Here is a 21,632-nt window from a genome sequence, read left to right on the forward strand (position 1 = left end):
GAATATAAATCAGCTAGGTGGCACAGCAAGACCGGGCTTGAAGAGAGCAAAGTGATAGGACTGAGAAAGATCTAACAGCTAGACCCTCGTAACGCATGGCATGAGCTTTCATGACAAGTAGTGTGGTATGATGCACAATGTTGATGATTGGGCATCTACCTGTCATAAACTTAGGCAAAGCATTATACAGACTCGTTCATTTCAGACTCTTCACTGTGTTCATTGTCTTTGAGTTACCCTAACCCTAACTGTGTTCTATTCAGTTTGTGCTTTGTTGTACAATTATATTTGTGTTTTTGTGTTAGGCTATTTCTTTACACCACAGCCCGTGGCTCTTGAGTCCGCTCCACCAAGAGAGAGAGTGGTCGTTGGATTCCACCTTTTCTGTAGTTTGCTCTGCAGAGAGACAGAAGTTGTTCGACTCCTCTGGCTCTCTAGTCCACTCCATCGAGAGACAGAGGCTGTTCCCAAACCATGGCTCCATAGGAGGTGCACATTTCCCATCCTTCCTCATCTGGCTCCACGGACACCGACTCCAATGAGGACTCAAGGAGATTATCTATGATCATAGTTACCAAGAATAGGGAACGGGAATGGGACCCCCTGGAATAGGGGGAACGCCTAAAGTTAGGGAACGGGAACGGAGGGAACGGTATATATATATAGAGAGAGAGAGAGCTCATAGATTAAGTTAGTTGGAAGATTGCAAATTGGTTTATCTAGTAGCATGGTGGAAGTCAAAAGGGTGGCATGATATGCTAGGTACAATATGGGACAACTAAATTATGGGTCATGTTCGACGTGCCAATTTAGTGACCTGATGGATCACGCTTTTCAAGGGGGGACCAACAACACAATTAGTAGTAACATGATTAGTAATCACATGTCACACACCTACACATGCACACATATTTGTATATATATGTGACGTGTGTATGTGTATCTAATATCTATCTCGTATGTGTGTGTCTCACCCACTCACTCACTCAAGCGGGCAGGAGAGGCGGGAGCAAGTAGGGCCTAGGTGAGGCAGGCGGGAGCAAGCGGGCAAGGGAGGCGGAGCAGGCGAAAGAGGCTGGAGCAGGCGGGTTCCAGGGAACGGCTGCTAGAACGGCTTGGAACGACACGAAACGGGTAGGAATGGGGCTGGGAATGGGCAGGAACGTTCCATGGGCGTTTCACTCGTAGACACATGCCAGAACACGTTAATCCATTCCTAAGGCCTGGAACGGGCGTTCACTATTTCTATGTCTATGATGCCTCATCCCTCATCTACTTAGTTTTGAGAGACCACCTTTGGGAGATGTCTAGCCTTTGTTCCATTGTAGCCTGAGATACCTTCTCCAGCACCACCCATGACCCTTCCTCTGTCATCAAACACTCTAGAGACCGTGATCAATGAGTTTCTAAATTCACAGATGGCTTCAGAGGGGGATCCTATTTCTCCAATTTCAGAGGGGGTTACTACTCACATCACGCAATCCTTTGCTCACCTTGACAAAAAGCCTTTGTATTCTTCATCTTCCCTTGGATGGGATGGTTGATATCAAGCTCCCATCTCACCTACTGATACCTAGGATCTACAATTTCTACCTAGGTTAGGACCTTGGATATTCTCGCCGTGACTTGGTAGCTATGCCTCGTGTTCTTATCAACATGGAGACACAGAGCTAGTGGCTTTTCTCCCAAGGTTGAGTTTTGGACACTATCAACACACCTTGTTCACTATTCTTTCTTATAGGTTTCCTTCTAGGTAGAATACTTGGATTGCACAGTGGAGAATGTCTTGTTCACTCCTCCTACAGCACCGTTTTGGGCCTATGAGTGCATGTTGAGATACCAAAGTCATTTAGTGCATTGAATTCCTATTTTGGTTTTCATTTACAACCCTTGAAATGCTTTTTTGTATTATTTATTAGTGTGGAATGCCACTTGAGAGAGTCAGGGTGTGACCCTAGAGAGTTCAATGACTCGTGTGCCTATAAATAGGGCATGGACATTCATCCATCTTCACTCTACACTTACTCTCTTATTCATTATTCATTATTCCCCTATCACACCTTCCACCTCGGCCCACTACCACTACTGTCCAAAACCCCACCCTCGCGAATGCCTTAGTTCATGGTGGTGTTGGTGCTGTCCAAATAGCTGTGATGCCTTACGAGTAGGCGATTTTATTCGGGTGGTCTTCTTCACATCACCATTAGCACTAGACACTCTAGATCACTCTGCTTTGAGCCCACACAGATTAGAGACATGATCTTCATCATTTCCATTGCAGTGTTTGCTGGTGTCACTCCTCCCTCGACTGGTACAATAGATCATCTTCATCATTATTCTCAATTTCCAGCTCCTGCTGCCACCCTAGCATCCAAGCAACAGCCATCATCCACTTTATGGAGATTGCACTTGCACCAGTTTCAAGCCCTCTATAGCAGATTACACCCTCTTTATCAGCCCTACATGAGAAACTAGCATTTTTGAGTCACACTCCTTTAACAGTGCAAATTCATTCTCAATGCTCCCGCTTGAACAGCCAAGATATTACAATTACCTCGAAGCTCCACTTCATTATATCTACATTATTCATTTAGTATGATTCAGTGTTCATCATTCTTCATTGATCCTCATCTTTAGTGTTTTTGAGTTTCTTTGTATCAATATTTATTGTACACTCAGTGTGGTTTGTTAGCTAGTTTTATTTATCCTTGTGTGTGAACACACCTTAGGTGTGCAAGTATGTGTGTTCAAATGTGTGAATAGCTTTTACACCTCCCAACATTAAGTAAGGGTCAAAGGTTTGGGAGGAAACCTTAGGACTATAAAATGGTGCCTTGGTTCTTATACTTTCATATCAATTATTGTTATTATTGTTATTAATTATTGGTTCTCTCTCTCTCTCTCTCTCTCTCTCTCTCTCTCTCTCTCTCTCTCTCTCTCTCTTCTCGCCTCCACTCGAATTAGACGTTAGTCATCTTCATGAGCTCCATACCCAATAGACTTAAGAGGGGGAAGGGCTTGGACAAAGAAGTAAAAGAGGGTAATCACCATGGAGGCAGAAATCAAGGATGTTGTCATTATTAGTTGGATAGGAGAGAGCCGCTGCGAGGAAGGGTTGGCTGTTCAAGGTGACAGTTGGTGGTACGTTGAGCAAACAGTTGGCAATAGGGAGCAGAGGTGCCCTAGGGGAAGGGCGAGGGGGGCAGAGGAACCTTGGTGGTGGCTGCAGAAGTCAAAGGTGGGGAGGATGTGGTAGGGCAGGCTCATCATTCTTAATACACATGTTTCACCATATGCATTCGTGTTCATTATCGAAGACCTTTTCTTACAATACTTCTTTTTGCTAATAATGAGATGCCTCCTCCTTGAGACATCTCTTCCCATGTGGCAAAACTTTTGGGACCTCTTTTTTTTAGTGTTGTCTTCCTAGATGACGTAGAAGAATCACCAACGCATATTTCTCTAAAGTGATTCCCAAAAATGGCTATTGAATGCCTTAAAACAAAGCTAATTAAGTTCAAGCACTTAGGGCACATAGTCTCCACGGAAAAACACTTCGGTTGCACCTAGCACACCAAGTGGCTCAATCCCTTTTTTAGCCCAACTACCATTCACGAAAGAAGACCAGGCCAAACGTAACTTGAAGATTGAAATCGGGTAGCATTGCCTTGTGCATTATTATCAAATTCATGACCTTGTTAATGTAGTGACCAATGACCCATAAGCGAAAGTGCTCATGGATAGATGCCGATTGAAAAGATATATAGAGAAGTTCAAAGAGGAGGTGGACTATGATAAGTGTACATAGTTTCTCACAACTTATGATCCGGTAGACATAGTAGAGTAATGACGGTGGCAGATGGAGAAAGAAAGAAATAAAGAAAGTTATCTTAACGTCTACGAAAGGCCAAGTTGGCCTATGGGACCAAAACGTTACATACAAAATGTCTGGGAAACTTTCTAGGTCCCAGTAAAGCTAGCATCTAATGCTATGATAAACTAATTGAGTAGGTACAAAATAATATATAGGCTAGGTACAATTCATATGTGTTCCAAGTATGGTGTGGAACTGCTCATGGAGCTTGGTCATCCTAAATTGTCCCACATGGATCTATCTAACATCAAGAGGCTGAATCAGCGGGGCAAGGTCCTCTAGTGGCAGTGTAGTATCCCTTGTATCCTCGACATGTGCCTCTTGCGGGGGCAGGGGTTGGTTGGGCGTGGACACCGAGCTTTGCTTCTTGCCGTGGCTATGGCTAGGGTAGTCCCCCGCGGCTGGGAGGTCAATGAAGCTGGTGGGGGCTCAGGGGTGGGGATGTACTTGGCTCTCGGTACAATTCTCTGAGCAGGCGTTGGGCGGCTCCTTGTCTCTGCTCCAAGGTCTGGAGGAGGTGGTCTCTACGGCGCCATATTTCCAGCAAAGAGCCCAAGGCATCTCTCGTCCTTGAAATCCATCACTCTGGAGAGAGAGAGAGAGAGAGAGAGAGAGAGAAAGCTTGAGCTCTTCTGTCTTCGATGGTGTTATTCCCGAGCAGCCCCCTCTTTATTCTTTGACGCATATTCATCAGTACTGTTGGGATATAAAGGCCCGATAACCTCCGTGTATAGTACACACACATTGTCCATGTGAATGCATCCTTTACGTGCCCCTTTACGTGCCCTAAGTATAAATACATTTTATTCTTTGTGTACCAACACAATTGTTGGTACACTCTTATGGTCTCATACTTTCACTCTGCTCACACTCTCTCAAGCCATCACACTCACTCGTTCACTCCTGCTCGAGCTACATCCCTATCGCTTCCAACAACTGGTATTAGAGCCAAGACTACACGCTTTCCAAGATTGAGGCGACGGCTGCTGGACTTGCAACAGCAAGCATGAAGCAACAGTCAGCACGCGACTATAGCAGGGAACCAACATACCGGCAAGACAAAGTGCAGGCGACAGTTGTACAGTGCGACGACTGACCGACGGGTGCAAAGGTCCCGTGACGGAGGCGGCACCGGCGGCGGGAAAGTGTCAAACGTGACGGGGCAAGGTCAGCGGACCCCCCCCCCCCAACCGTCATGCAGTAAATCCCAACCTTTATTTTCTTTCAAATCCTTTCTTGAAATCCTTCTCCTTTGTGGAAGTTCACACACCGAAGACACAGATCTCAGATCTGTGAAGATTCGAGTCAGAAAATTTGGGGCTTTTCCCAGATTTAATCTCATCTAGGCCTAGCAGTAACATTCGTGTCAGAATTTGCTGACATTGCGAGCGGTGACCTCAATTAATTTGGGGATTTTACCAAATTTGCTGGATTTTCGCTCTTCTAGGCAAAATTTCCTGACATTGGATCCTAGAAATTTGGGGCTTTTCATGTATTGGCAAAGCTTTACTCAGCTAGGTCAGATTGACTGACATTCATGCAATTTTGGACTTGAAATTTTGGGGATTTGCGTAAAATTTGGTAAATTTCTATATCTTTTGCCCGTTTGTTGGTTGGTTCATGTACAAACAGCAGAAGTTTACTTCTTGTTGAGAAAGAATAGCAGTGCATTTTGCTGGATCAGCTTGTGCTTTTACAGATTAGTGCATTCACTATTGTGTTCGTGACAAAATGGCTGCAACTTCTTCCAGTTCAAACATCGAGAGTTTGATAGAGATCAAATGTGTTCATGATAAAATGGATGCAACTTCTTCCAGTTCAAACATCAAGAGTTTCATGGAGATCAAACAGTTTGATGGTCATGGCTTTGACCTTTGGAAAGACCGTATGCAGGGCATTTTGTAAAGGATTGCGAGGATGCTTTGCAGAAAGATAAACCCGCACTAATGTCTGATGCAGATTGGCCAGAGTGAATAAAAAGGTTGTGGCTTACATAAAGATGGGTGTCACTAATGACATTCTGACAGACATTAAGGGTTTAGACACAGGTTATGCAATATGGGAGAAGCTAAAAACTACTTATGAGATCACCTCACCTGTTAATCACGTGCATTTAATGTGCAAGTTGGTGAATATGCAACTGGATCAGTCAAAGCCTACAGTTGAGAACTTGAGTGCATTACTCGGATTCTAAATCAGCTCAAAGATGCAAACTTGGACTTTGATGATAAGTTGAGGGGGCGATCTTTTTTATCAAGACACTGCCAAACTCGTGGGAAACCTTGGTGGTTTCACTCAGCAATAATCCCAATCTCTCATATGATGGGATGAGGGGTTCTATCTTAAATGAAAAAATTAGACGTATATCTAGTTGAGAAGGCAGCAACTCAGCTTATAATGTAAGAGGCACGGCTAAAAAGAAAAATGCAAATGCAGAGCAGAGAAACAGGAGCAAGAGCAAAGGAAAGGATAAGAGTGACATTACTTGCTACCACTGTGGTCGAAAGGGCCACAAGAAACCTGATTGCAGGTATTATAAGAAGGAACAAGAGAGAAAGAAGAATGCAGGAGATAAAAAAAGAAGCAAGAAAAGACAGATGCATCGGAGACAACCAAAGGCAAAGAGAAGGCCAATGTGGCCTCTAGCGTGGTCATAGAAGAGCTTTCAGATACAGAGGTTGATGTATTATGTGCGTTTGATTATGATGCCCTTGTATGTCACATGCAAGATATGCAGATTACCAAGGCTGATGTGATTGATGCACTCTTGTCAGGTGATGATGGTGTCATTCAAACTTGGATTGTAGACTCTGGCGTCTCTTTCCATGTAACTCCTTGCTTGGAGTGTTTTGCTATGTCCAATGCAAGCAGTTATGGAAAGGTATACCTTGGAAATAACCATGCTAGCAACATTGATGGGATTGGCACCATACCCTTGTCTTTAGACAATGGTCAAGAGTTTGTCTTGAAGATATCAGATATGTGCCTGGCATCAAAAAGAGTACTATCTGTTGGTCAGCTTGACTTGCATGGCTACACCACACTGTTTGGTGGTGGTTTGTGGAAAGTTTAAAAGGGTTCCATGCTGATTGCAAAAGGAAAGGAACCAAGAAGGGCACATTGTATTGTTTGCACTGTAAAGCCTTGAATGGCAAGTTTCTTGCAGTTGCTGAAATTTGCAGCCACTTGGAGTTATGGCATAAGAAATTAGGCCATATGAGCCAAAAAGGACTTGATATCCTTACCTCTCTAAAGAGGGTTGATGGAAAAGGCTCTAAACTTGATTTTTGTAATGAGTGTCAATTTGGAAAGCAAATAAAAAATTACTTTTACTCTAGTCTCTCTCGTAAGTCCAATGTCTTGGACTTAGTGCATTCTGATGTATGTAGTATGCCCATGAAATCACTGGGTGGTGCTGCATATTTTGTCTCCTTTATTGATGATTGTTCCAAGAAGATTTGGGTGTACTTGCTGAAAAAGAAAAGTGAAGTGTTTGCTGTTTTTAAAACTTTTCATGCATTTGTGACCACTCAGATAGGTAGAAAGCTGAAATGCTTGAGAACTAATAATGGGGGTGAGTTCACATCGACTGAATTCGAGTCATTTTGTGACTTACATGGTATTAAGAGGGAGCTTACAGCCCCTTACAGTCCTTCTTCAAATGGGGTGGCTAAAGATATAACAGGACTTTATCTGAACGAGCACTGCTAATCTCCCTTATGCATTTTGGGGAGAGGCACTCAAAACCGTGGTTCACATTTGCAACTACTCTCCCAACAAGTCCTTAAATAATGGCATCCCTGAGGAGGTTTGGTATGGCAAATCAGCCTCATATGACCATTTACGCATATTTGGCTATGATGCTTTCGTGCATGTTAGGAATGAGCTGAGGAATAAACTTGACCCAAAATCCACCAAAGGCATTTTCATGGGCTATGGTGATGAGGGTGAATTTGGCTACATAGTGTGGTTATCTCAGTCCAAGAAAATTATCCGCAGCCGTAATGTTGTGTTCAATGAGGCAAAATTGCTGAAAGCCACTTTAGCCTCTACTGAAGATCTGAAAAATGTGAAGTTTTAGAGTTTGCAGCCACCTATTACTTCAAAAAATGAGCCTCATGGTGCTGTACCACAGGCTAAAACTGATGATCAACTCGTTATTTTTGAGCCTGATGATGATGGCCAGCAAGTAGAAGCACAAGGAGGTCATGGACAGCAAGATAGGCTTGCTGATTATGAAAATGCAGGTGCTGGAAATGAAAATGAAGGTGCTGTACAGCATGAACAGCATGCTGAAAATGATTAACAGCAGCAAATGAATGCTGAAAATAATATACCTCCAGATGTAGACCCGATTCCTGAAAATGTTGATCATTGGGTACGCATGTCTACACGAGTAAGAAGGCAACCACATAGGTTTGACCCTCCTTGCATTATGTGATGCTTACAGATGAGGATAAGCCTCTTATATACAAAGAGACCAAGTCATGTGAGTTCAGCAGTAAGTGGGAGCTAGCTATGCAAGAAGAGATTAAATCTCTATATGCAAATGATACTTGGGATCTTGTGTCATTGCCAAAGGGAAAGAAGCCACTTCCAAACAAATGGGTGTACAAAGTCAAGACAGTTGATGGGAAACCCAAGTACAAGGCAAGGCTAGTTGCCAAAGGTTATGCACAAAAGGAAGGGATTGACTTCCAAGAGGTCTTCTCACCTATTCTGAAGATGACCACTTTACGTGTGCTTTTTGCTCTTACTGCTGTTTTGGATTTAGAGTTGTATGTATCAAATGGATGTAAAAACAACTTTCTTGCATGGTGACATTGATGAGGAAATCTACATGAAACAGCCCGAGGGCTTTGTAGTTCCTAGAAAAGAGCAGATGGTGTGTAAGCTAAAACGCAACCTGTATGGGCTGAAGCAAGCACCATGGCAATGGTACAAAAAGTTCGATACTTTTATCCTATCTCATGAGTTTACACGCAGCCATGCAGATCATTGCTTTCACATGAAAAAGGATACAGATGGCAGCCCCATCATACTTGTTTTGTATGTGGATGATATGTTACTAGCTGGGAAAAGAAAGACTAGCTTGGATGCTCTCAAAAATCAGCTAAAATCAGCTTTCTCCATGAAAGATTTGGGGAATGCAGAGCATATTTTGGGTATGAGGATTCGTAGAGATAGAATGCAGAAATTGTTGTTTTTATCTCAAGAAAAGTACATTGGAAAGGTATTGGACAGATTTAACATGGCTGAAGCAAAGCCTTTGGGGGTACCCTTACCTCCTTATCTCAAGCTTAGCAAAGCCAAGAGCCTGAAAGATGACGTGGAAGCAAATGCTATGAAGGGAGTTCCTTATGCATCAGCTTGTGGCTCTCTTATGTATGCAATGGTTGCTACTCATCCAGACATTGCTCGTCCAGTGGGAGTTGTTAGCAGGTTTATGTCAAATCCTAGCAAAGCACATTGGGAGGCTGTCAAGTGTATTCTTCAATACCTTAAGGGTACACAAAGAAAAAGTATTTGCTATGGGCAGCATGCACTTAGTTTGCAGGGTTATTGTGATGCAGACACGACAAGTGACTTGGACACAAGTAGGTCCACCAACAGGTATGTCTTTACAGTTGGATGTGGGGCTATTTCTTGGTGTTCCAGGTTGCAGAATATTGTTGCACTGAGTACCACTGAAGCTGAATACATATGAGCTATTGAAGCTTCTAAGGAAGCTATATGGTTGAGCAGACTTGCAGATGATCTCGACATGTCTATGGGTACTGTAGTTTTGGGATGTGATAGCCAGAGTGCTGTGTATCTGGCTAAGAACGCCATATATCATTCACGCACAAAGCATATAGATGTGCGATATCACTTCATCAAACAAATTCTGGTCAAATCACAATGACCAAGATTAAAACACAAGATAACCTTGCAGATATTCTCACTAAAAGTCTAAGCAAAGCTCAGCACGAGCATTGCATTCGACTAGTGGAAGTTGGTTAGCTAGAGGTTCATATCGAACCTTTAAGTGGAAGGTTGTTGGGATATAAAGGCTCGGTAACCTCCGTGTATAGTACATGCACATTGTACATGTGAACATGCCCTTTAAGTGCCCTAACTATAAATACATTTCATTCTTTGTATACCAACACAATTGTTGGTACACTCTTATGGTCTCATACTTTCATTCTACTCACACTCTCTCAAGCCGCCACACTCACTCATTCACTCCTGCTCAAGCTGCGTCCCTATCACTTCCAACAAGTACTTCCAGGTGCCTCGCAGATATAGTGACATTTGGCCATCCATACAAGACAAACTTCAAAGGTTTGCTCCCTCGCCTGCATTACAGCCATTGCAACCATGGAGTGATTGGATGTTTGTGCTTTCGGATGATTTCAAATGGTGAAAGCCAAGAAATGGGTCACTCGGAAGATTAATAAACTATGGCATATTCCGGATAGTAAAAAGAAATAGCAAGAAAGATTTATACAACTTTGGAAATCTAAGGTTCCATATCAAGGTAAAGTGTTCATGTGGAGGCTGCTCATTGGGGGCCTTCCAACTGGGGATGTGATGCATGCTCAAAAGATTTGTGCTGGTCGTTGTGTTTTCTGCACTACATGTGATGAGGCATTGCTTCATCTCTTTGTCTCTTGCCCTCTTGCTCGACAGATTTGGAGTTTTATTTCCCGTGTGTGGTCTTTGGAGACTCAACAATGGATGCTTCCTCATTCATGGATTATGGGAAACATGCCCTCTATGTCTTCTTTGCCTTCAGATTATTCTTGCCTTCTCCATTTCCTTAGGTGGATAGCCCTATGGCATATTTGGCACACTCGTAATGCCTTTATTTTTTATTTGGTATCACACATCCATGTTCATGTGGCCCCTGTTCGTGGTTTAGTGCTATGGCAGATCTCTTCTATGATATCAGCTGACCTGTTTCTTCTTAACATTGCTGCACCCTAGCTAGCTATTGTTTGCTCTACTCCTGTTGTCCTTTCGGTGTAATCTCTTAGTGGTACTCGTGTAGAATGGTTGTTCTGATGGCCTGATGGCTTCATTACAATCATTTCCTTTTTGTTTGGTTGACCTAAAGGCCTGATGTAAATATTTCCATGCATTAATATGCTCTTATTCACGAAAAACAAAAGCTTGAGTTCTTGCAAGACACACAACACACAAAGAGTGCACAGAAGATAGAAAGCTAAAATCCCAAATCTTTTTTTCTCTTCTTCTTCTACACTATGACAATCTACCAAAAAAAAAGGGGCAAAAACTTCCATCTTTTAAAAGAAATACTTCAAACTTCCTATTTCATTAGTCTTGGCCTTAGAAAACTTGCTATTTCAATGGTTTTGGTCTTGAAAACTTGCCATTTCATCAATCTTGGCCTTAGAAAACTTGCTATTTCAATGGTTTTGGCCTTGAAAACTTGTTATTTCATCAATCTTGGCCTAATTAAAAAAAATTAATGGTGTAGAAAAATTTTGCATAGTCTAAACTCTCACAATTAGTTGAAATAGATGTTTCTTGATACATACTATCAACCATAGTCTTAAAAAGAAACAGTTTTCCTTTATATAAGTTAAAAACTTTACTTATTTTATCCAGTGTTGAGAAATTGTTGTACTTCTGAAAAGACAACTATTTGCTGATATCAAATATGGGGAATTGGGGTGATTGGCAACTGCTAATTTATTTGGTGTACTTATTTGTGATCACAAAGAAGAATAATATTTTAAACATTTATGTCAATAAGAAAGATGGAATAATACTTCTATTACAAAGAGGCCAACTATGAAGATTGGAACAAGAAGCTGTAAGGTCCCTGAAATCCAGAGAGGTAGATCAACTTTGCTACCTTAGATAGGAAACGACAGATTCCTCTGCTATACCCAAGAATGTTTCAAAGGGCATCACAATGCTCATGCAACAAACACACTATGTATCGAATGAATATTGTACCCCTAACGCTCCTCTCTCATGGATTGAGGCAAAGGTGTGTTGTTCTAAGAATTGCTCTTAGCCACTTAAACAGCCCCAAAACATGCTTATTTTAGGCTTATTTTAGCCAAAACCCTAAAAAGGGAAGCAGATCGAGAGAGTTAAGTGGGAGAGAATCTAAAACCCTAATTTTCTATAAATTGGTAACTAGCATTCCACTCTTCCCCCAATCTTGTTTCTGTAGGTTTCACGTGTTATCAGCTTGCTGCCCACACCCCGTTCGCAAAGGACATCTCAGCCCTTGTTGTCCATCACTGTTCCCTACAGTTTGGCGCTTGTTTCCAGCCCTCCACACGCTAATTGCTGTTGTTTCTACCTGGCAACTGGCTGCTGATCATCTGCACTGCTGTCATGCAGCCTGCCACATCAGCAAACTGCTGCGTTTGCAAGCCCCAGCTGTCACCCTAACAATTTTCTCTCTCCTACTGCAGTCGCTACAGTTTATATTGCTTGCAGGTTGTCCTGCTTGCGTTTTTAGTCTTTCTCTCACCTGTTGCCTGCATTTTTAGTCTTTCTCTCTCCTCACTGTTGTCCGAATCAGATCCAGCTTCTTACTGCTGCATTTGCTGGTGTTCAGCATCCAGAGGTTGCCTTGCTGTGATTCGAGATCCGTTTGGAGTAAGACACACTCTCCTGCTCATTACCCCTGCCGTGATCCTTGAGATACAAGAATTCGAGGTTCACTATTCATTCACTGCATAGTGTGTTTGCTGCATGAGCATCGTACTATTAGTAGTCATATCATTTCATTTATTCACTATGTTCATTGTCTCTGAGTTACCCTAACCCTAACCCTAACTATGTTCTTTTATCAGTCTGTGCTTTGTCGTACAGTTTCTGTTTATGCTTTTGTGTTAGGGTATTTTCTTAACATGGTATCAAAGCCTGGTACTCTCTGAGAAACCTAGGCCTTTGATCTGAGAGCTCTTCGCAAGAAGCAAGAACAACAATAGGTTGAAATGACTTCGAACACATCAACACCGATTCTGTCTCCAGAACAGCTTATGCCGAGAACCAAGTGAGAGTGGGCCGATCAGCTTGCTTCACAAAGTTCTAACATGATGAAAGACACATCTAAGTACATGGAAGAAAAGATAGACAAGCTGACCTCTAAAAAATATAAACTGATCATAGCCTATCAACGAAAGAAATTTGAGGAGATCAACCAAACGATTGCCCTTCAAGAAAAGCTTCAGAATCAAGGCACGCATGATTTTCACTCTTCAAATATTGCGCGTAAGTTTGATGATGTTGCAGGGCCGTCGAGACCTCCATCAAGGATGGGGTGTTTGATGATGTTGGAGGGCCGTCGAGACCACCATCAGGGATGGGCCCTCCTCTTGGAGAGCAAGATCCAGAGTATTTTCCATTTTTTCAGACTCTTCCATCCTTTCCGCTGCAAGGTACTTTTGATTCGTCTTTTGTGCCTTCTTCTTTTACCTCTTCTATTTTGCAATATACTGGTAGAGATCATGTGGAAGAAAGAGTCCAGTATATTGACTACGGAAAACATCCTCTTGAGGACCAATTCTTGTATGTTAACACACGGCGAGGGGATTAAGAGAAAAAGCCAGGTAACTCTTCTTCTGCCCTTCCTTCTTTTCCGTCTACTTCACATAATCTGAATGAATTTGGTGTTCCTTTTACATCATTACATGGTGCATCATCATCTTCACAGTTTTTATTTTGAGCCTTTCAATGATAAAAATGAACAAAAAGAATATGCATCTCATACACCTCACTTTCAAAACCCACCCATCCCACCACATTCTTCCGCTGCTTCACCACTCTCATTTATACGATTTACATTTCCATTTCAGACACCTCATGTCGCATCGACATCACACCAGGGGGTTATGGAAACATAGACACATCCTTTAGAACCCCATCCTTTCCTCAACCGGGTGGTGTTTCACCTACCTCATACACACATTCGGAATCATTGTAGCCTGGGTATCCCACTCAGTCTCTCCCGAGTGTGGATCAGTTGCCTCCACAGTTTGCCTCCATGGCATTGCCTAGTGGATCTTCTGGTCATCCTGCTGTGTCCTAGCCTCACTTTGGACAAGGCTACCGTGTCTCAATGTCTCCACCTACACCCACACCTTATGGAAATATTCATGTTGCAGTGCCTCCACATGAATCGGTACTCATTGGACACTCATAGCCTACTTTTGCCTACCCACCTCTTCCCCCTCCCTGTTTCTCTTATCAGATACACACACCTCCACCATCTTTTCCACTATCATCTTACACCACCCTCCCCGACACCACATGGTTCTAGCTCATCTTCTGCCAAGAATGCATTTAATGACAAGACTTGTTTTAACGGGTCAAACTTTACTACTTGGTCAAATTTAATGAGACATGTCCTTGACTCACAGAACCTATGGGATCTTGTGCACGGGTTGGAACCCCAACCCGATCCCGCATTTGTTCCATAGGAGGTCGTTCGCTCATGGAAGGCAAAGAACGCCTCCACTATTGTCGAGCTGATGCAGGCCTTATTGCCTAAGTTTCATTCTCATCTTAAGCTTTTTGACTTAGCGTATGAGTAATGGGCGCACTTGACTGACCGCTATGCGGCTCGGAATAGGACGCGTCGTGTTAATCTTCACCATGAGCTTCAACTTCTCAAAATCACTGACCAGGATGACTTGAAAGTCAAGTTGGCTAAATATCGGCGTCTCCTCACTACCAAGTCCTCTGACGATCAAGTAACATTGTTCCTCAATAAACTCCCCAAGAAATACTTCAATTTTGTGGAAGGAATAGTTTCAAAGCCTACCATACCTACATTCTATGAATTTGAGTGTCAATTGTTGTGTTATGCACGGTTGTTCGATCAATTTCATATGAATTCCTCTTTAAAGGGGGCTCTTCTTGCTCATTCTCAGAAAGGGCAACAAGGGAAGGGCAAACCAAACCAAACCTCCACTCAAAATTAAAATCAAACTCAAACTAAATCAATCTGGGGATTCTCAAGGAAACTCCCAGTCACAACTTAAACTAGGGTGGCAAAATGTACCTTTAAAAAATAGATATTGTCAACATTATCAAAAGGCTGGCCATTTTGACAACAAGTGACGATCACAGACACGAGGCACAACACCAAAACCTAAGTCCCAGACCCCCGCTTCTCAGTCAAGAAACCCCTAGCAAGGGAGGCAAGGTGATGGCAAGTGGTAGTTTAAAGGTCAGACTCACACTACCACCGCATAGCCATCTCAGTTGACAACGTTCTCCAGAGGGCTATTTTGACTAGTTTGCAAAGGCCCACATCGTCTCCTTAGAGACATCTGATGCGAGTCTCGTTGACATCTGTGAGTTACCTCCTGATGAGATTACTGCAGAGGCCCACTCATCACAGCCGAGCACTTCAGCTCCAGTTTGGATTGTCGACAGTGGAGCTACACATCACATGACACCTAAAGAGGACATTCTCTGTACCCGAGCCCGTGCAGCCGGGCGGGTCCGTGTAGGAAACAACTCCTCGATCAAGATTCATTAAGGTTGCGTCAGTTTTGCCACTGACAAGGATCCGGATTTGGCTTTGCTACACAATGTATATCATGTGCCTCAGCTTGGGGTGAACTTGTTATCTATCCAACAGCTTTGCTGGTTGGGGCGAGCAGTTTTCTTTACAAGGACCACAATCGTTATCCTTCACTCTCTAACTGCTTTAGTGATTGCACACCATGAGGCACAGCCTAATGGCCTATACCACATGACTCATTTTTTTCACCAAGCTGACTACCGAGGGCTCCGTGTTCCATAGCTTCCTGGCCTTAGCCACATCTCGGGAGCCTACACACAATGAGCGTCTTTGGTATTTTCGCTTAGGGCATCTTGGTTATGACTCACTTTATGAGTTGTCACACCGTGAGCTCGTTGAGGGCCTTCCCTGCCTCAAGCTACCTCAAGATGTGTGTAAAGCCTATCAGCTCGGAAAGCAGCACAGCACCCCATTTCCTCAATAGTCTACACATAGAGCTGAGGAGCCTCTTGGATTGATTCACGTTGATCTTCGCAAGCCGACATCCATTGCCGCTTTGAACAGCGCACTGTACTTCTTTTTTATACTGGATGATCATTCTCGATACATGTGGATAAACTTCCTCAAGCATAAGTCAAATGCTTTCACATATTTTTCTGCTTGGATGTTGCTGGTTCATAACCAGACTGGTCGTCGTGTCGGGTGCACGAGGAGTGATAGCGGTGGTGAATTTATCTTCCACTAGTTTTCCGACTTCCTACAAAATCATAGCATTTCTCGCCAGCTCACCTCTACTAACTCCCCCTCTCAAAATGGAGTCCTAGAGCATAGGAACCGCACAGTCATGGAAATGGCACGCTCTATGCTGTTCGCAACAGCGCTTCCTCACTGCCTTTGGGTCGAGGCTGTTAACACTTCAGTGTACATCCTCAACCGCTGCCCGGCTGCGGCTCTTTCTCAGAAGATCCCGTATGAGGCATTTTTTGACTCTCCACCTGTTATTTCTGAGTAGCGGACTCTCTTCGAGGACACCACCGAGACCATCTATCTAAGGAGTTTACTGGCGACGCTTTGATTTCCATGTGACTCTCCCACAATTGTCTACTGCAACAACCAGAGTGCCATTGCCCTTGTGGACAAACCGATCATCACACCACGGACACAGCGTGTGGGAGTCCACTTTCACTTTTCCCGAGAGCAAGTTAAGCTAGGCATTATTCACCTAGAGTTTGTGCCTTCATCGGATAATTTTGCAGATATCTTGACCAAAGCAGTCAACCTACCGGTTCTTAAATACCTGCTACCCAAGATCGGCTTGGGTACACCCTCCCCTACTTCTTCAACTTGACGAGGAGAGGGTGCTTTCCTCTTGCTTTCCCTTCCAGTTTGAGAGCAAGCGGCTTCTACTCTTGATCATGACAGTGATGATGCTTACAGTTTTTAGACATTACACTCACTTATTCTTTTATATTGTATTATGAGTATTTGTAACTTCATCCGCACCATCAGGATGACCTGATTGTAAAAGTACACTTGGACAAGTGAACAATTCCCCTGCAAAGGCACTATCCCAGTGGCACCATTGCATAGCATAGTACATGAGCATGACATCTTGCATCTCCCTTTGTATTATCCCATGCATTGGCATTCTATTCATGTAAACATGCATCTATGCGCATTTATCCCTTTTCGGTCTTTTGGAGTGGTTGACTCTAGGATCCACAATACTCGTAGCATAACACAAGGCAGTTCTCCTAGCGGCAGTTTCCCTACCCTTGCTTGCTTGCTTGTTTTGCTTGTATTACTAAGTCCACCATCCTCTTTTTTGCCTTTCCACATTCACCACATGATTGGCACATACACACACTTGTTCTCATCCTTAGGCACTTATCCTAGTCAGTGCGAGAGATTGGCTTGCTAGTTTTGTGCTTGACGTCTCTTTATTTTTCCTATTTGTCACTTAATCAGCCGCTCCCTCTATATTACAACATTTCCAAAACACCCAAAAAAAAAAAAAAAAAAAAAAAAAAAATCCATTCATTCCATCCGCCTTTGTAGGACTTGGTAGGCCCCTGGGCAACCGCCGAGAACCCTTGGTCCGATGCATTGTCCCTCTCTCGGGTGATCACATGGGCTCCCTTGGTAAGATAACCATCGCCTCTGTAGTCTTGGTCGGCCACTGGGCAACCAACGTGCACCCTTTGTCCAATGCCCAGGCTCCTTCTGGATGGAACGCCTTGAGGTAAATCAAGATTTAGACTAGCTTACTTTTCTCGCCTTATTTTGGGCCTAAGAGGGGGGGGTGTTGTGCTAAGAATTTCTATTAGCAACTTAAACAACCCCAAAACATGCTTATTTTAGGCTTACTTTAGCCAAAACCCTAAAATGGGGAGCGCATCGAGAGAGTTAAGTGGGAGAGGATCTAGATTCCTAATTTTCTATAAATTGGCAGGCAGCCCTCCACTCTTCACCCGAATCTCATTTTTGCAGGTTTCAAGTGTTATCAGCTTGCTGCCCACACCCCGTTCGCGGAGGACATCTCAACCCTTGTTGTCCATCATTGTTCCCTACAGTCTGGCGCATGTTTCCAGCCCTCCACACGCTGATTGCTGCTGTTTCTGCTTGGTGACTGACTGTTGATCATCTGCACTGCTGTCGTACAACCTACCACATCAGTAAACTACTGCGTTTGCAGGTGTTGAGCTAAAATATGCATTACTTGCTGATTAGCCTCTTAAACAGCCCCAAAACACACTAAAAATGCTGTTTTACACTAAAACCCTAAAACAGGGAGCAATTCGAGAGAGTTCAGTGGAAACCCTAAAACGAGGAGCGGTTCGAGAAAGTGTAGTGGAAACCCTAATTTTTGGGGCGCCCTTCCACATCTATAAACAGACAAGCTGCCCCCATTAAGCAATCATCCTTGTTTTGCAGGTTACACCAGCCCACACACCCTCTGCTGCTGTTGGCGCCCAGTTTCCAGCCTGCAGCCTGCCTCCATCTGCTGTCCAGCCATCATCGACTGCAGCCACATCATCTTCAGTCTGTCCATTGCTATAGGCAACAGCTCTCAGCTGCTGGCGACTGCTCCAAACTGTCCCAGACTACTATTCAACTTGCTGTCTATCATCTGCAGGGTCAGCCAGCCTGCGTTTTCAGAATTGCAGGCCCTGACACTCTCAAACACTGTTTCAGCCTGCTGTTTACAGCAGACTGTGCACAGTTTCCAGCCCCCGATCGGTGGTGCACTGCTGCATTTACCAATTTCCAGCCTCAAGACTCCGACTGGTTGTCACAGACTTGGGATCCATCTTCGGTGGACATCACACTCTGACATTGCTTTGCCCTTGAGCACACTATACACTCTTACATTCATTTACAGAATTCATTCACTTCAGAGTTGTGTTCTCTCTCTCCCTTCTGTTTGTGTTTGACTTTTGAGTTTTGCATTTAGGGTTTGAGTTTTGCCTTCTGTTTCTAAGTCTATGTCTTTGTGTTTTTGTCGTGGTCGTACACTCTGTGTGTCCTCAATGCAAACCCTAGCACTCTTCTTAACATGGTATCAGAGCCGGTGCTCTTGTAAAGAGTATCCTGCGGATATTGTTGAGAGCTAGTCTTTGTGCAAGGCACACAATACAACTCGTAACCGAATCACAATGTCCAAGACACCTTCTTCTCTAGTTCCTATGATGTCTTATCAGGCTTCTCCATCATTGGAGGCCCTGAGACGGCATTATGGTTTCGGTGAGGAGGACGACACTCCACCTTCACCAAATTTCACTAACATGACAGAGGAGGACTTTGAGGAGTACTATCGCAACAAGTACCGCAATGTTTACACCCCTCCTACCAGTTTTGCTACCACATTCGGACCGGTTGGTGAGGCTGGCCACCTCTCCGATCATGGAGGACATACGGCATTCGAAACGATTGGCAATCCATCTTCATCATCTCTCCCAGGTCCAATGTCAGGTTTATACAATTCTTTTGTGTTGCATGAATCAAAACCCTCGCATGTTTCTTCTTTTGACGTACAAGATCCGGATGGCTTTGCGTATGTGAACTTCGATAGAGGGGGCTCACGAAGCAGACGAAATTCAGGTACATCTACAGCTTCTGTTTCATTTGGGCATATTATACACACTTCTCACTTTCCTCCCATCCCACCCTCTTCTATATCACACCTTGATCATCTCTCATCATCTTTCCAAAATCTTGGATTATACTCCACATCTGCATCACACACCCTAGGGGTTGGATCTACCATCTCCGCTCCTAGCACCTTTTCCTTCTCCACCCCATTCTCTACCTCTTTGCACCATGGTACTTCGTTAGGGGGAATGCCACCCTTTGACACAGTGCCTCTCACCTTTCAACAAATGAGCACACCCATAACTCCTAGGTCGACTGTGATGGGCCCTATTCCCAGCTTCATATCTCCCATAACCACTCATATGCAAGGGTTTCCATCCTCAACTTGCGGTGCGTCTTCACACTCTCCTTCGGTTACACCTACATAGGGATTCCCATCTCCTCCCAATGTTACCATCCCTCCTCCTTGGGTTCCTCATGTGGCTACCACGCCCATGCCTAGTAAGCCCATCCCTACCTATGAATCCACCTTGCACACTACCCGCATGCCTGGTGGGCACTCAGGGGCCCATTCCCACGTGTACTCCACTCCCCCATCCTACCCCCCTACACTTTTTTACACTATCCGTCTCCGAGCACTACCACTCCTGTTGCAACAGCCAAGAATGCCTTCACGGATAGGACACGTTTTAACGAGTTAAATTTAACTACTTGGTCGAATTTCATGCAACAAGTCCTTGAGTCTCAGGGTCTTTGGGACCTCGTCATTGGTCTAGAGCCTATGCCGAACCCTCGACTAGCTCACCCTGACTACATCCGTCAATGGACAGTCCGCAATGCTACAGCCAAAGTTGAGCTGATGCAGGGATTGCTTCCTGAGTTTCACTCTCAGTTGCAGCACTTCCCGCTCGTGTCAGAGCATTGGAGTCACCTTCTCGACCACTATGCGGCTCGTGATTGTACTCGGCGCATCAATCTCGACTTTGAGCTTCAAGAGTTCTCTCTTAAGAAAGGGGATGATCTAAAAGTCAAGCTGGCTGACTATAGGCGGTTACTTGCCAAGTTCGCCACTACTGGCTCTCGAAAGTCAGATGATGATCAGGTTGCATTCTTCTTGAATAAGTTGTCCAAAAAATACTTCAATTACATTCAACACATCATCCCCAACCTCCATTGCCAACCTTCTACGCATTTGAGTGTCAGTTCTTATGTTACACAAGGCTGCATGATCAAGTCCACAAGAAATCCTCATCACAGCCTTATTCAGAGTAGAGGGGGTTGGTTGCCTCTTCTTCGGGAGGGAAAACCACCAGTAGCAAGAACTCGCTAGATACGAAGGCAAACCAATCAAAGGGTGACTCCTCTTCCTTAGATGGAACCAAAGAATCAAGACCTCTCTAGCAGCAACTCCCTAAGAAAAACCGGTTTTGCACACATTGCCAAAGAGCAGGCCATGTGGACAAGGAGTGTCGCTCCAAGGCTCAAGGTCTTCCACCTAAAAAGCCTCAGTAGACCGTTGCGACTTCACAGTCTTGTGGGGCTATGCCTTCCGTTGTTGCTCCATCTGCTCCTCCAGCCCCCACAGCGACTGCTGGACATGTGGCACACGGACAACCTCAACGGCCATCCTTCTCTACTCCTGAAGGATTGGCTGATTGGTTTGCACGTACCGATCCCGTTGCACTTCATGCATCTATCTCACCTTCCTCCCCACCTCGTCAGGCGTTCCCTTGGAAGAGCCCTGCTATTGGACGCACGTGATGGTGGCCACCTTCTTAGACTAGCATGTCTCTTGGTCCTTTGGGATACCCTAGGTCAGTCTAGCATTCATTTTTCACACTCTTACAGTCTGGCCCATAGGATTTTTGTCTCTACATTTTAAATCTTCCGCTGCATTTACTCACACACACATACACATTTGCATCTTTGCACTTGTTCCTTTAGTTAGCTTTTCATTTTGGTTTTGTTTTGTTTTTGGAGCATCTAACTACTGACCTCTGTGATTGCAGACTTTGATCTCCTTTGCAGATTCTATTCTCAGTATAGGGTGACTTCTACCTAGCTATTCCAACGGGGTGCTTTATTCTCCTCTTCATTCCTTATGGTTCTCGGCACCACACGAAGACCGACATCAAGCTCCTCTTCCTTCTTCGGCATCTA

The 21,632-nt window shown here is 44.1% G+C and overlaps 1 protein-coding gene across 4 annotated transcripts in view; it reads right to left on the reverse strand.

The window, feature by feature from the left end:
- Nucleotides 1–21,632, reverse strand: part of ELF8 (binding protein) — a 162,285-nt gene that overhangs the window by 55,511 nt on the left and 85,142 nt on the right. The gene's annotated exons all lie outside the window — the stretch shown is intronic.

Source organism: Lygodium microphyllum, chromosome 24 (assembly GCF_053477565.2).
Source record: "Lygodium microphyllum isolate KBCC chromosome 24, Lygodium_microphyllum_v1.1.10, whole genome shotgun sequence".
Lineage (NCBI taxonomy): Eukaryota > Viridiplantae > Streptophyta > Polypodiopsida > Schizaeales > Lygodiaceae > Lygodium > Lygodium microphyllum.